Source organism: Mustelus asterias, chromosome 16 (genome assembly GCF_964213995.1).
Source record: "Mustelus asterias chromosome 16, sMusAst1.hap1.1, whole genome shotgun sequence".
Lineage (NCBI taxonomy): Eukaryota > Metazoa > Chordata > Chondrichthyes > Carcharhiniformes > Triakidae > Mustelus > Mustelus asterias.
Genome location: NC_135816.1, coordinates 62,292,325 through 62,306,825, shown reverse-complemented (window position 1 = coordinate 62,306,825; position 14,501 = coordinate 62,292,325).

The window sequence follows — 14,501 nt, the reverse complement described above, 5'->3', positions numbered from 1 at the left end:
TTCTTAAGAAGCGCTACATTAAACCGCCGAACGAGATGCATGCTCGATATCTCTTAGCCACTCGACGGCGGCAGCCCGGTGAAACGACAGAACAGTACGTGTGCGAGCTCCTACAGCTAGCCAGGGGCTGTAACTGCAAAGCAGTGTCGGCAGACCAGAACATGAACGACCTCGCTCGAGATGCGTTTGTGGCGGGAATCGGCTCGTCTTACATCCGCCTTCGGCTGTTGGAGCAAGGTAATCTCGATCTCACTAAGTCTATAGAGCTAGCGGATGCGCTAGAAACGGCCTCCAAAAGTCTGGCGATGTACCCCGACGACCACGTGGAGACAGCGTGGCAGGGGCAGTCACAGACCCCATTTCATTCAGCGGGCCTGAAAAACTGCGTGATGGCATTTCCACCCTCGGGCCCGATGACGGCAGCAGCTCCAGGCGGCCCGCGGTGTTACTTCTGTGGGGGAGTGAAGCACCCTCGGCAGCGATGTCCCGCTAAAGCGGTGTTGTGCTCCGTCTGCGGCAAGAAGAGGCATTATTCGAAGGTATGCCGATCCAAACTTCCATCCAGGAACAGCAGCGCGGCGTGTGACTCCCCGGAGCCGGTTTCCTCGTCGTCGGCATCGTCAAAGGCTTCTTCCACGTGCGAGGCCAGGACGTCGCCATTCCAGACGACGGAGTCGCAAGAGACGCGCGACCACCAGGGGCCGCTGGTTTTGGCGCCATCACCCACGTGCGACCTATGGGGGCAGCCATGTTGGTCGGCACCGACCGCGAATGACCAGCAGGGGTCGTCATCATCCATCTCAGCTGCCTGCAGTTGCGCCCACGAACCAACGGTGGCGTCGATCATCCTGGACCAGGCAAAGCCTCACAGACTCGATAAGTCCATGATGGACATACAGGTAAACAAACACACGATCTATTGTCTGTTTGACAGCGGGAGCACGGAGAGCTTTATTCACCCAGACGCCGTGAAGCGGTGTGGCCTCCGGATTCAGCCTGTCAAGCAGACAATTTCGATGGCATCAAGGTCCCAGTCTGTCACCGTGCTAAGGAGTTGCGTGGTAAATCTGACGGTGCAGGGCACGGTTTACGAGAGCTTCAAGCTCCTAGTGTTACCGCACCTTTGCGTGCCAATACTCCCAGGACTAAATTTCATGGTCCACTTGAAGAGTGTAACCCTGCAGTACGGTGGCCACTCCCTCCGCTTTCAGTGGGAGACTCGCAGCCTCTAAATTGCCCAACGCGCTCCATCTGTAGCCTCTCGACGCTTAAGATTACCACACCCTCTTTATTCCAGAATCTCGTGCCAGGCTGCAAGCCCATCGCGACTAAGAGCAGGCATTACACCGCTGAGGATCGGATCTTCATTCGATCTGAGGTTCAGCGGCTCCTCAAGGAAGGGATCATAAAACCTAGCGCTAGTCCTTGGAGAGCGCAGGTTGTGGTGGTCAAGAGTGGGAACAAACCCCGGATGGTCATAGACTATAGTCAGACCATTAACAGATACACGGAGCTGGATGCGTATCCCCTCCCGCGCATATCTGACATGGTCAACCAGATTGCGCAGTACCGGGTGTTCTCCACCATCGACCTAAAGTCTGCTTACCACCAGCTCCCCATTCGCCCAAAGGACCGACAATACACGGCTTTTGAGGCGGATGGTTGCTTGTACCATTTTCTAAGGGTTCCTTTTGGTATCACCAATGGGGTCTCGGTCTTCCAGCGTGCTATGAACCGAATGGTGGACCATAAGGGACTGCGGGCTACCTTCCTGTACCTGGATAACATCACCATCTGCGGCCATGACCAGCAGGACCACGATGCCAACCTTCTTAGATTCCTACGCACTGCATCTCGCCTGAATCTGACCTACAACAGGGAGAAGTGTGTATTTCGCACGCGCCGCCTAGCTATCCTCGGATACGTGGTGGAAAACGGGGTCATTGGCCCTGATCCAGACCGTATGCGTCCCCTCCTCGAACTTCCCCTGCCCACTAGCGTAAAAGCACTGAGAAGATGCTTAGGCTTCTTCTCTTACTACGCACAGTGGGTTCCCAATTACGCGGACAAAGCCCGTCCGCTCATCAAGTCTACCTCTTTTCCCCAAGCACCAGAGGCTCGTTTGGCCTTTGAAAAACTAAAAGCTGACATCCCGAAAGCCACGATGCACGCTATCGATGAGTCCATCCCCTTCCAGGTGGAGAGTGATGCATCTGATTTCGCCCTGGCCGCCACACTTAACCAGGCAGGCAGGCCCATTGCCTTTTTCTCTCGCACCCTCCAAAGCCCCGAAATTCGACATTCGGCGGTGGAAAAGGAGGCCCAGGCCATTGTGGAGGCCATCCGGCATTGGTGCCATTACTTGGCGGGAAAACGGTTCTCCCTGCTCACGGACCAGCGGTCCGTGGCGTTCATGTTCAATAACACGTTACGGGGCAAGATCAAGAACGATACGATCTTGAGGTGGAGAATCGAACTCTCCACCTATAATTACGACATCATGGATCGTCCAGGGAAACTCAACGAGCCCTCGGATGCCCTGTCACGTGGAACATGCGCTAGTATGCAGGAGAATCGATTGCAGGCTCTCCACAATGACCTCTGCCATCCGGGGGTCACTCGGCTCTACCACTTCATAAAAGCCCGAAATCTACCCTACTCGGTGGAGGATGTCAGGTCCATAACCAGAAGCTGCCGGGTATGCGCGGAATGCAAACCGCACTTTTACCGACCTGACAGGGCACAACTCGTTAAGGCCACTCGTCCCCTCGAAAGACTGAGTGTGGATTTTAAGGGCCCCCTTCCCTCGACAGATCGGAACGTGTACTTCCTCAATGTGGTTGATGAGTACTCACGATTCCCTTTTGTCATTCCCTGTTCTGATATGACCGCTGCCACGGTTATCAAGGCATTTCATGATCTTTTCACCCTGTTCGGTTACCCCTGTTACATCCACAGTGATAGGGGCTCGTCGTTCATGAGCGATGACTTGAGGCAATACCTGCTCTCATACGGGATTGCCTCTAGTAGAACCACGAGCTACAACCCAAGGGGTAACGGACAGGTTGAACGTGAGAATGCTACAGTCTGGAAGGCTGTCTTACTGGCGTTGAAGTCTAAAGGCCTTCCAGTCTCCCATTGGCAAGAGGTACTCCCTGATGCGCTCCACTCCATACGCTTACTCCTGAGTACAGCAACCAACTCTACTCCCCATGAGAGACTGTTTTCATTCCCTCGGAAGTCTTCCTCATGGACCTCATTACCGTCTTGGTTGACGTACTCAGGACCTGTCCTCCTGCGGCGACATGTTAGGACCCGCAAGTCCGACCCTTTGGTTGAACAGGTCCATCTCCTCCACGCCAACCCTCAGTATGCCTATGTGGCATACCCTGACGGGCGAGAGGACACGGTCTCGATTCGAGACCAGGCGCCAGCAGGGGGCTTGGAAACCCCTGTCGCTCCCATACCTCCTGTTAGAGACCCCCCAACTATTGTTTCCCCTCCTGACACGGCGCGGGCAGCATCGGGACCATCACTTAACCCTTTTACTCCCATGTACAGCTTGCCTGAGTCCAGGAGATGGTCGCCACTTCAAGGTGTGCCCGAGTTCAGCGGATTGTCACCACCTCGGGGTCTACCGGCCCGTGAGACATTGGAGGAGCCGTTGGACACCACCTTGGGGAGAACGCCACCGCGAGTGCCTACACTGGTGTCATCGTCGGTGTTGAGGAGGTCACAACGACGGTGCGGTCCCCCAGACCGTCTGAACTTATAGACTGATGAACAATTGTTCTGTGTTTTTGTACCCGCCGGCCTTTGTTTTCAAAGGAGGGGTGAATGTGGTGAACCATTGTTGGTTCCCACCAGGTAGTGCTGAGCCAGGGTCTGGCCAGTACTATGAGTCTGTATATATGTTACTGTTGGGGTTAGGGTTGGGCTGTTCTACATGTTACTGTTGGGGTTAGGGTTGGGCTGTTCTACCTGTAATATAGTTCTTGTGGTACATCCCAGTCGGGCTCTGCCTCCTGGGAGAGGTATAAAGGTCACTGCTCTGTCTGGGACCCTTTAGTCTGGGATCGTGTATTATATGTGGTAGCTCTATTGTTGTAGTCAATAAAAGCCTTTATTTCCCCGAGTACCTCTAGCCTCGTGAGTTATATCGCGCATCACGCCAAAAGGAGAAGTAACACTGCAAAATTCCGTCAGTACAACGTATAGCCTAGATTTTGTAATCAATTATCTAGAGTAGGACTTTAACACGTACACTTCTGAGTCAGAGTAAGTTTTGCTTGATACCTTTAACATGTTCCTTAAAAAGCACCTGTTTGACCATATTTCTGGTCATGTGACTTATTGACTCTTTGACTCAATGACAATATTTGCTTGATTGTACTCCTATGAAGAAGCTTGGGCCATTTTACTATGCTAAAGGTGCTATATAAGTACAAGTTTTTGTTGAAGCAGAGTATTGGGAGGCACACTCAGTGGCAAAGTGAAACTGTGCTCCCACATGCAGTGCCTTACAGATTAAAAGTCATGTCCTGCTGTAAGGATACTGAGGATACTGGTTTGTTAGAGGAGACCTTGTGGTTTTATTGTCTGCAGATTGACATTGGTGTTTGTCTATATAGAGTCACTGTGAATTTCTTGGTTGGAAACAAAGACTGGTGTGTTATGAAGGAACATAACAGTATTTAAAAATGGGAAATATTGATTGTTTACTCAACAGATCTAGCTTTTTGCTGAGAGCTTGGGTCCATATAATATTGCCTAGAAAAAGAGGCATATGTAGAAAACTAAAGCATCTAGCATTGATGCTGTTCTGGTTACAGTACCAAATAAAATACATATTACACCTTTTTCATCAATAATACAACAGAGAATAAAAATAATATTATCCCTTTACCCATACAGAGTATAAGGTATATTTGCCCTTTACCCCAGAAAGTTGTTAGTTTGAATATAGTACAGAAATAAGTAAGCATATTACCCCCTTTGTCAATAAAGAAATGTGGAATAGATTAACATTGTTAGACTGCCCAACTAAGTTAATTTCTATTTCTCCCTTTATTCTCTTTAGGCTTTCTTTCAACATGCTCACATTTTCAATCTGATCTCCCTTGAACTCAGGAAGGAAACAGAAAATCATAGACGCCAGACCACTTCCAGGCAATTGCAGATTGCTGTTGAACGACATGGGCAGGCAGGGACCTTGGGAGCAGGTCACCTGCCTAAACTGGGAAATGGTGCGTGCCATTTAGAAACTGAAAAAGGGAGAAAGTAAATGGTTGAATTGTTTAATGCTTGGCATCAAATAACATAACCCTAGTCACCAACTCAAGTCTACAGGGAGTAATAATATTTGTGCTAAACCCCACTAGATATTGTCAAGACTTCATATAATTGTAAATCATCTTGCTTATCCTGTCATCTAAACCATTCCATTGTACCTAAAAGCCATTTAACTGACTTGTGGACTAGAATCATAGAATTATCCAATACAGGAGTCCCTTCAGCCCATCATGCCTCTTTGAAATAACTATCAAATTAGTTCCATTCTCCCTGTAGCACTACAAATTTTGCATCATCAAATACTTACCCAATTCTATTCTGAAAGTTATGAGCATCCTGTCAGGTACATTCCAGATCTTTTTAAAAATCTCCTGTATGTTTATTTTGTCATTTATCAGCCATCTATTCTGTCTTTTCACTTTTCTTTAGTTAGTTCTCTCCTTTGCTTTACTAAAAGTACTAATTAATTCTGGGTAAAATTCCTTGGATGTAGGAAACCTCAAGTAATATTCCCAAGTGACCACTCTTCATGAGCCCAGGCTGTCAATATCATCAGAATAGCATCACAGTCATGTGTGACATCTATCCCTGAGTACTGTTTGGCAGCAGGTAACTTTGCATGCCAATAGCACATATTGAGAAATTAAGGACAGAACTCATCACCAACGCTAACTCAGAAAAGTATCCCCATAGTTTTACTGTTGTGGAAGCATAGTCTCACTGTTCATGTGGTAGGATAATATTTGTCTCATTTTTTTAGCTGCAATCGACTAAGATCTTTTGACAATGTCTCACCTTCTGTCTCTGGTGTTTGGTTGTGAAGGGCATTACTCGGCTCTCCAGTGCATCTCTAGCTAATGGACTGTGTCCCACACAATGGTGTTATTGACTGTAACATCTCAATGAGCGAGAGCAGTGAAGCCCATTTGAGGGACAGACTAAAGGTTGATGTCTTTGTTGCAGAGGTGTATAGGAACGTTCTTGAGTTGTCGGATCTCTCTCAGACAGTGCGCACAGATATTAGTTGCGGATTATTGCACCTCAATCAGTGTATACATTACTTGCTCGATTCGCCTCATTTGCATCTGAATGGTCCTTTGTGCTGGAAGAATGTGGATTAAAGCTGTCTGCAGCAGAGGCTGGTAAAAGGAAGGAAATATATTTATTGAATTAATCACTGCTGTCCTCAATTGAATAAAAATCACATACAATACATTCAATGAAGACAGATGGAGCACTGGGGTCTGAGAATCGCACAGACTCTAATATAGAGAGACTAAGCACCAGAATCATTCTGAGTAGTTTTTTCTGGTGCTAATCACCAGAATCATTCTGCGTATTTTTAAAAATCTATTTCTCGGCTGTTTTATTCCTTTCTGTCCTTTTCAGGACTATTGCATATTGCTGAGAAGTACATCTATTGGTGACACTCATCTTCTGGTTACTTGGTCAGGTGAGATGCATTTGTTTTTGAAGCTTGACAACAAAGATGTGTAGGCTATTCAATTGCAGACAGGCTTTGACGGCAGGCTTGATCCTGTCCTTCCCTAACCAGTTGGCAAATGGTAAATGCAGAGAAGGGTAGCTATAGGTTATGGGTGAGACTCATTATTTAAGGGCGCTAAGGCCTTGAACCACCCCATACCCTTCCTACTTTCCCCACGCCACAAAATGTTGACGCTTGCTGCATTTTACGATTTTAATTTGAAGTGATTTTTCATGTAGATGTAGACATTTTGTGAAGTGTCTGCTACTTCATGGTATCCAAAAATACACAACATAATTAAAACACAAACACACTACCTCATGTGTTGCGTCTGATAACAGAGAAATTTTATTACTGAGTATCAATAGATGGGTGAGAATACTTAACTTTAGATGACTAATTTAGATTTAATGTCTATTTTTGAAACAGCATCTGTTGGGATTTGAATTCTCATCTGTCATCTGTTCTGATACAAAAAATTGGCATTCCAGATTAATTTACAGCACCTTCAGCAATCCACCTTGTGTGTCAAATGCAGCCTTCCAACGTCATTCCTAAGTATTCTGCAACTTGTTAGTTCTCCAGCGTCACACAGACTACCAAAACAACTTGTATTTATGAAATAAAATGTCCAACGGCACTTCACAGAGGAGTCGTAAGACAAAAATTTGACACTGAGTCACAACCAAACACCAAAGACAGAAGGTGAGACATTGTCAAAGATCTTAGTCAATTGCTGCTAAAAAAAAATTGAGACGAATATTATCCTACCACATGAACAGTGAGACTATGCTTCCACAACAGTAAAACTATGGGGATACTTTTCTGAGTTAGCGTTTGTGATGAGTTCTGTCCTTAATTTCTCAAAATGTACTATTGGCATGCAAAGTTACCTGCTGCCAAACAGTACTCAGGGATAGATGTCACACATGACTGTGATGCTATTCTGATGATATTTTTTAAGGAGATAATGGACAGGTGCCCAAAAGCTTGCTCAAAGGTTTTAAGGAATGTTTTAAACGAGAGAGAAAGGTAGTGCAATGAGAAGTTTTGAGAAGGAATTCTAGAGATTAGGACTTTGTCACAGTGGCTAATGGAACAATTTCAGTGCACAATTTTCCTTCAAGTGCGTTGAGGTCAAATGAAATACCTTTAGTGCCACTTGTGAATGAATGTCATTATAAATGCAGAGCTACAAGAAAATCCAGATATAAATAAAGATGTTTAAGATTAAAAGAGTGATTTTCCTATGAAGTAGGGAATAAAAACTAAAAGCAGAGTTTACCTGCTGGATAAAGATTTAAAAATTTATAAACATGTCTGGGCATAATTCTGTGCTCAAGGACACCAACATCCTGTAGCACAGAATATGTTAGATTGTCTCTAACACAAGACAATCCCGAAAGAAAACAGGAACTGGTCCCTACATCACCTCAGTAATGCATTGATAATTTGTAAGATATCACAATCAAACAATGCACAGTCTTAAGAATGAAACTAATAAATTTCTCAACTAAATTCCGGAAACTGAGTGTAGTGACCAGTATCTACACCTCTCAGTATACTATTTGTTTGAAGGATGTTGACTAAAATGAAGGATGTTGACGAAAGCAAAGGATGTTGTCCAGCATGACTGCTCAACATGCTTCCTGCTGGTTTAGTTCTTTTATGGTACATCAGAACCAGACGGTAAGATTTCTACATTTGTTGACTATAAAAGTATAACTGCTTCAGTGCAGTGATGATAGTTCTCCCTTTAATTCGGATGTAGGTATCTTGCGACACTCGGTAGCTTTCTGTGCAGGGATTTAAGGTTAATACCACTTTAAATATTGATGAATATCTTAAATGTTTCTCTGTTAAATTAATAAGGCTTGGTTTCTCTCTTGGGTGATCAAACCTGGGACCTATTGGTCTGTAGTGCTCAGCTGCTCACTGGATATCACAGAGCCATTGAGAGTGTGTGATGTCATTAAGGTACATTGTGTTCAATATACTTCAGTCTGAAAATTGCTCAGCTTTGTAAAAGGGCCTCATATTTTAGCCATAGAAAAATATTCAGTATTTTCTCTGCATACTTTAGCATATTTTGGGCTGATAAGTAACATTAATGCCAAACAAGTGCCAGGAGCTGACCATCTCCAACAGGAGAGAATCACACCATCTCCCCTTGACATTCAACATTATTACCATCACCAACTTCCTCATTATCAACATCGGGGGTCACCATTGACCAGAAGCATAACTGGGCCAGCCACATAAACACTGTGGCCACAGGAGCAGGACTGAGGCTGGGAATTCTGCAGCAAGTAATTCACCTCCTGAGTGTCCAAATCCTGTCCAGCAGCGACAAAGCACAAGTGAGGAGTGTGATGGAATACTTTCTGTTTGACTGCATGACTGAAGCTCCAACAACATTCAGGACAAAGCAGCCTACATGATCAGTATCCCAACCACCACTTCACTTCATCTACCACCAGTCTATAGTACCTACAGTGTGTGCCATCTACAAGGCACACTGCACCAACTCACCGAACCTTGTTTGGCAGCAGCTCCCAAACCTGCAACACCAACCACCTAGAAGGACAAAGACAAAATGGGAATGCCATCACCTGCAAATTTCACTCCAAGTCAGATCTTACCCTGTCTCTGCACCTTGGAAGCTGTGGATGAACCTGTATCTGGGGTCACCATTGCAGATGTCAGAGCGGCTTTCTTGAAGGTCAACCCACGGAAAGCGACTGGCCCGGTTGGGGTACCCGGACGAACACTGAGATCCTGCACGGATCAGCTGGCGGGGGTATTCACAGACATCTTCAAATTCTCTTTACACCAATCTGAGGTCTCTAGCTACTTCAAGAAGACGACCATCATCCCGGTACCAAAGAAAAGCCAAGCAGCGTGCCTGAATGACTATCAGCCGGTGGCTCTGACATCCATCATTATGAAATGCTTCGACAGGATAGTCATGGCACGAATCAATTCCAACCTCCTGGACTGCCTGGATCCACTCCAGTTTGCCTACCGCCGCAACAGGTCCACAGCAGACGTCATCTCCCTGGCCCTGCACTCAACCGTGGACACCTAGATAACAAAGACACCTATGTCAGACTCCTATTTATTGACTACAGCTCAGCCTTAAACACCATTATTCCTATGAAACTCATCTCCAAACTCCATGGCCTGGGCTTCGGCCTCTCCCTCTGCGACTGGATCCTGAACTTCCTAACCCACAGACCACAATCAATAAGGGTAGGCAATAACACCTCCTCCATGGTCATCCCCAACACTGGAGCCCCACAAGGCTGTGTTCTCAGCCCCCTGCTATAGTCCTTATACACCTATGACTATGTGGCCAAATTCCCCTCCAATTCTATTTTCAAGTTTGCTGACAACACCACCGTAGTGGGTCGGACCTCAAACAATGATGAGATGTAGAATCTGGTGAACTGGCACGGTGACAATAATCTCTCCCTCAATGTCAACAACACGAAGGAGATTGTCATCGACTTCAGGAAGAGTAGAGGAGAACATGCCTCTGTCTACATCAACGGGGGCGAAGTAGAAAGGGTCGAGAGCTTCAAGTTTTTAAATGTCCAGATCACCAACAACCTGTCCTGGTCCCCCCATGCCGACACTATAGTTAAGAAAGCCCACCAACGCTTCTACTTTCTCAGAAGACTAAGGAAATTTGGCTTGTCAGCTACAACTCTCACCAACTATTACAGATGCACCATTGAAAGCATTCTTTCTGGTTGTATCACAGCTTGGTATGACTCCTGCTCTGCCCAAGACCGCAAGAAACTACAAAAGGTCATGAATTTAGCCCAATCCATCACACAAACCAGCCTCCCATCCATTGACTCTGTCTACACTTCCCGCTGCCTCGGCAAAGCAGTCAGCATAATTAAGGACCCCACGCACCCTGGACATACTCTCTTCCACCTTCTTCCATCGGGAAAAAGATACAAAAGCCTGAGGTCGCGTACCAACCGACTCAAGAACAGCTTCTTCCCTGCTGCCATCAGACTTTTGAATGGACCTATCTTGCATTAAGTTGATCTTTCTCTTCACCCTAGCTATGACTGTAACACTACATTCTGCACTCTCTCATTTCCTTCCCTATGAACAGTATGCTTTGTCTGCATAGTGCGCAAGAAACAATACTTTTCACTGTATGTTAATACATGGGACAATAATAAATCAAATCAAAGATTAGAAATATATGTCCTTTCTTTCAATATTGCTGGGTTAAAATCTTGGACCTCCTTGCCCAGAAGCACTGTTGGCTTATCTGCACCAAATGGACTGCAGCCGTTCGTGAAGATGGCTCCCCACCACCTTTGAATGGGCAATAATGGATGGGCAAAGCCCATGTACCATGAAGGAAGAAAAAATATTGCCAGTGAGATGTAGATAAGCCACAGAAAATTAAGCATGTATGAGATATATTATTCAGGCTTGATGGGCCAAATGGCCTACTCCTGCTCATATGTTCCTAGGTTCATGTAAAGCAAATGACACTGAGCAATAGGTGCAATGTGTAGTGCCAGTCATTCCATTCTACTTGCTGCGTTTTGTATGTCTATTGAAGTTGGCATTGAGCTACAGATAAGGCAGCTCTCTGTACTGCGTAATCAATCTCTGTGCAAAGTGCCAATCCTAATATACACCTGCACACTCCAACATGTTAGCTCAGTTGTCTAAATATTTAGCTGAAATATTTCCTTGTGTACAATGAACATAAATGTGTTGTTTTTTTTCCAGTCCCACTGAAAGGTATGTTGTTAAACTCTTCCTCCTGCTGCCTGAGGAATCCCTGATAAAATCAGTAGGTTAACGTCCTTTTTAACTGTCTGTCAAGGAGATTTATTGGAAAATAACTGAGATACAAACGAGTTGACATTTTCTGCTGACATGTGTTAAAAGATGAGACCGGTTGTGCCACACCCTGCATAGAGAGTGATGGTTTTATTGTGATAAAAAAGGGAAAGGCAAACCACCTGGAACTCTAGAGCTACAGCCTCATACAATCCTGTGGAGAATGATAGATGATAGCAGTACTCATTCACTTTCGACTATCAGTTTGAGATTTAGTTTAATAAGTATCCATACAGATACTGCAGTCTCACTGACGGCCAGGCTAAATCTGAGGCTAGGAATCGGAATATATTTTGCACTGAAGTTTCTTCCAAGTTGTGAAGCAATAACAGCATGGTAAAGCCTCTCTGGAGGCTTGAAAGTTCTCCGAATGATGGCATAGCAGTTCTTTATGGAGCAGATCTTCATCTTCCCTGTCTGAGCCATTACTTAACAGAGCAGATTCCCTCCTTAATATAGGATTTGCCTGATTTTTATTCTCACCCTCTGTTTGTCAAGGGCATTTATATTTCCTACAGTGTTCAACTTTTCCCTAAAAGCCTGCTTGCCTTTGTGGTAGTGAATAAGTTTTACTCTTAGCTTCAGCCGTTGGATCTTTGCCAGGTCTCTCATTTGGCCCTTTCATCACCATTTTAACAAGTTTCTTAATTTTCTTTTATTTATCCCAAACATCTGCTTTGCCATTTTTTTCCTTCTTATATCACTTTTAATTTGTTTGCTAATCCACTTAGGTTCATATTTGCTTTGTTGGAGCTTGCTGGCTTTGGGAATGTAGGTGTTTTGCTGGCATAGCAAAGTACCTTTGAAAATGGTCCACAAGATCGCTGAAGCAATGTTGTTGAAAAATAGTTTTAAAATTTAAGTTGTTCCCTTTTTTCAATGAATTTAGACCTTTTAAAATTGTGTGCCTGGCTCCCAATCTTGAAGACTACCCAGATCACCTTAAACTTTATTATTCAGTGATTGAGTTCCCCCGGGTGTTACAACTCCCATTTTCTTGTACATTTTCCAAATTATTTCAAAATGCCTGATCAAGATAAGCATTGTGGCTCCCCTCTCACACTGTTTATGCATTTCCTTGCCAAAACTTTTCTTCTTTATTTAGCTGCTGAAGATGGGAATTCTATTTTGGGAGTTCCAATAATACCAATGACAATTTCAATTTGCATTTATAGGGCGCCTTTGAGGTAGTAAAGCATCAACATGAAACATTGTGGTGAATGAAGTTACAGACAAAGTGTGAGTCTGAAGAATGAGTGAACCATCAGCAAAAAATGGGATAATTTTGAGTGATAGAATCCTAGATAGAGCTATTAAAGAAAATACACATGGAGCTATTTAAGTGGTAACTAATAGACATTCATATCACATTAATAGAAACCCTTTAATAATAAAACTGCTTCATGATAGCTTCTTTGGAAATGTGTTACACCAGCTGTCAGAAACTTTCAAGATGTCCAAAGTGTTGAAATATGCAGATGGCCTGCTCATGGCTTCAAATGATCACATCATACAATTTGGACTCACTTCTTCCTGCAATGCTTTCAGAGCATCTGGTCACTGAATTGTGGCTGTCCCAACATTCTTGTGCTGTCTCACATAATGGTGCAGTTGTATGGTTGCTGATAAATCTTTGGTGCTTCGAGTACAGGAGTAGGGATGTGTTGTTGCAATTTTACAGGGCCTTGGTGAGGCCACACCTAGAATACTGTGTGCAGTTTTGGTCTCCTTTTCTGAGGAAGGATGTTCTTGCTCTCGAGGGAGTGCAGCGAAGGTTTACCAGGCTGATTCCGGGGATGGCGGGACTGATGTATGAGGAGAGATTGACTAGGTTAGGATTGTTTTCGCTGGAGTTCAGACGAATGAGGGGGGATCTCAGAGACTTATAAAATTCTAACAGGACTAGACAGGGTAGATGCATGGAGGATATTCCCAATGGTGGGGAAGTCCAGAACCAGGGGGTCATAGTCTGAGGGTTCAAGGTAGACCATTTAGGATGGAGGCAAAGAGACATTTCTTCACCCAAAGAATGGTGAGCCTGTGGAATTCATTACCACAGGAATTGTTGATGCCAAAACATTGAATTTATTCAAGAGGCGGCTAGATATAGCACTTGGGGCGAATGGGATCAAAGGTTATGGGGAAAAAGCAGGATTAGGCTATTGAGTTGGATGATCAGCCATGATCGTAATGAATGGCAGAGCAGGCTCAAAGGGCCTCCTCCTGCTCCTATCTTCTATGTTTCTATGTTTCTATTCGTTGCCTGATATAGTGAATTGCAGCAGGTTACTTGACCATATGTAGTGACACATTTGACCTTAAAGCTATCCTTAATCATGGGCATTTTGTTGTGAGTATCACTGGTTAAGACTAAAGCCAAACTGTAGCTTCCCTAATGCCAACCTGATCAAGCATTAAATCTGAAACCTCTCGAGTTTATATAGACAATTTCTCCAGTGAACCTTCAGGGTGCCTTCATAGCCATTTTTAATTATAAGAACTACATTGTGGTGCAGTTATACTAACAATTTTGCTTTCTGTAACTTCAAGCTAATCCAATTCTGGTACTGCAAAAAAGTCTGTCACCACATTGATAATTTGATTCCTGAACACATAAATTCAGGAGTTAAACAATAAATAAATTTGGTGTTTTAACACTTATTTCCTTGAACATTGCCTTGACAAAAAAGGATGGAAATAATGTTTATTAGTTACATTAATTTGTTACATGAAAAATGCAAACCAAAAGCTTGGAAACTGTCATTAAGAAGTTCTGATTTAAAAAGTCCACACTGACAGAAAAATTGCTTATGGAAAGCAATTAATAGTGCACCTTAGGGCA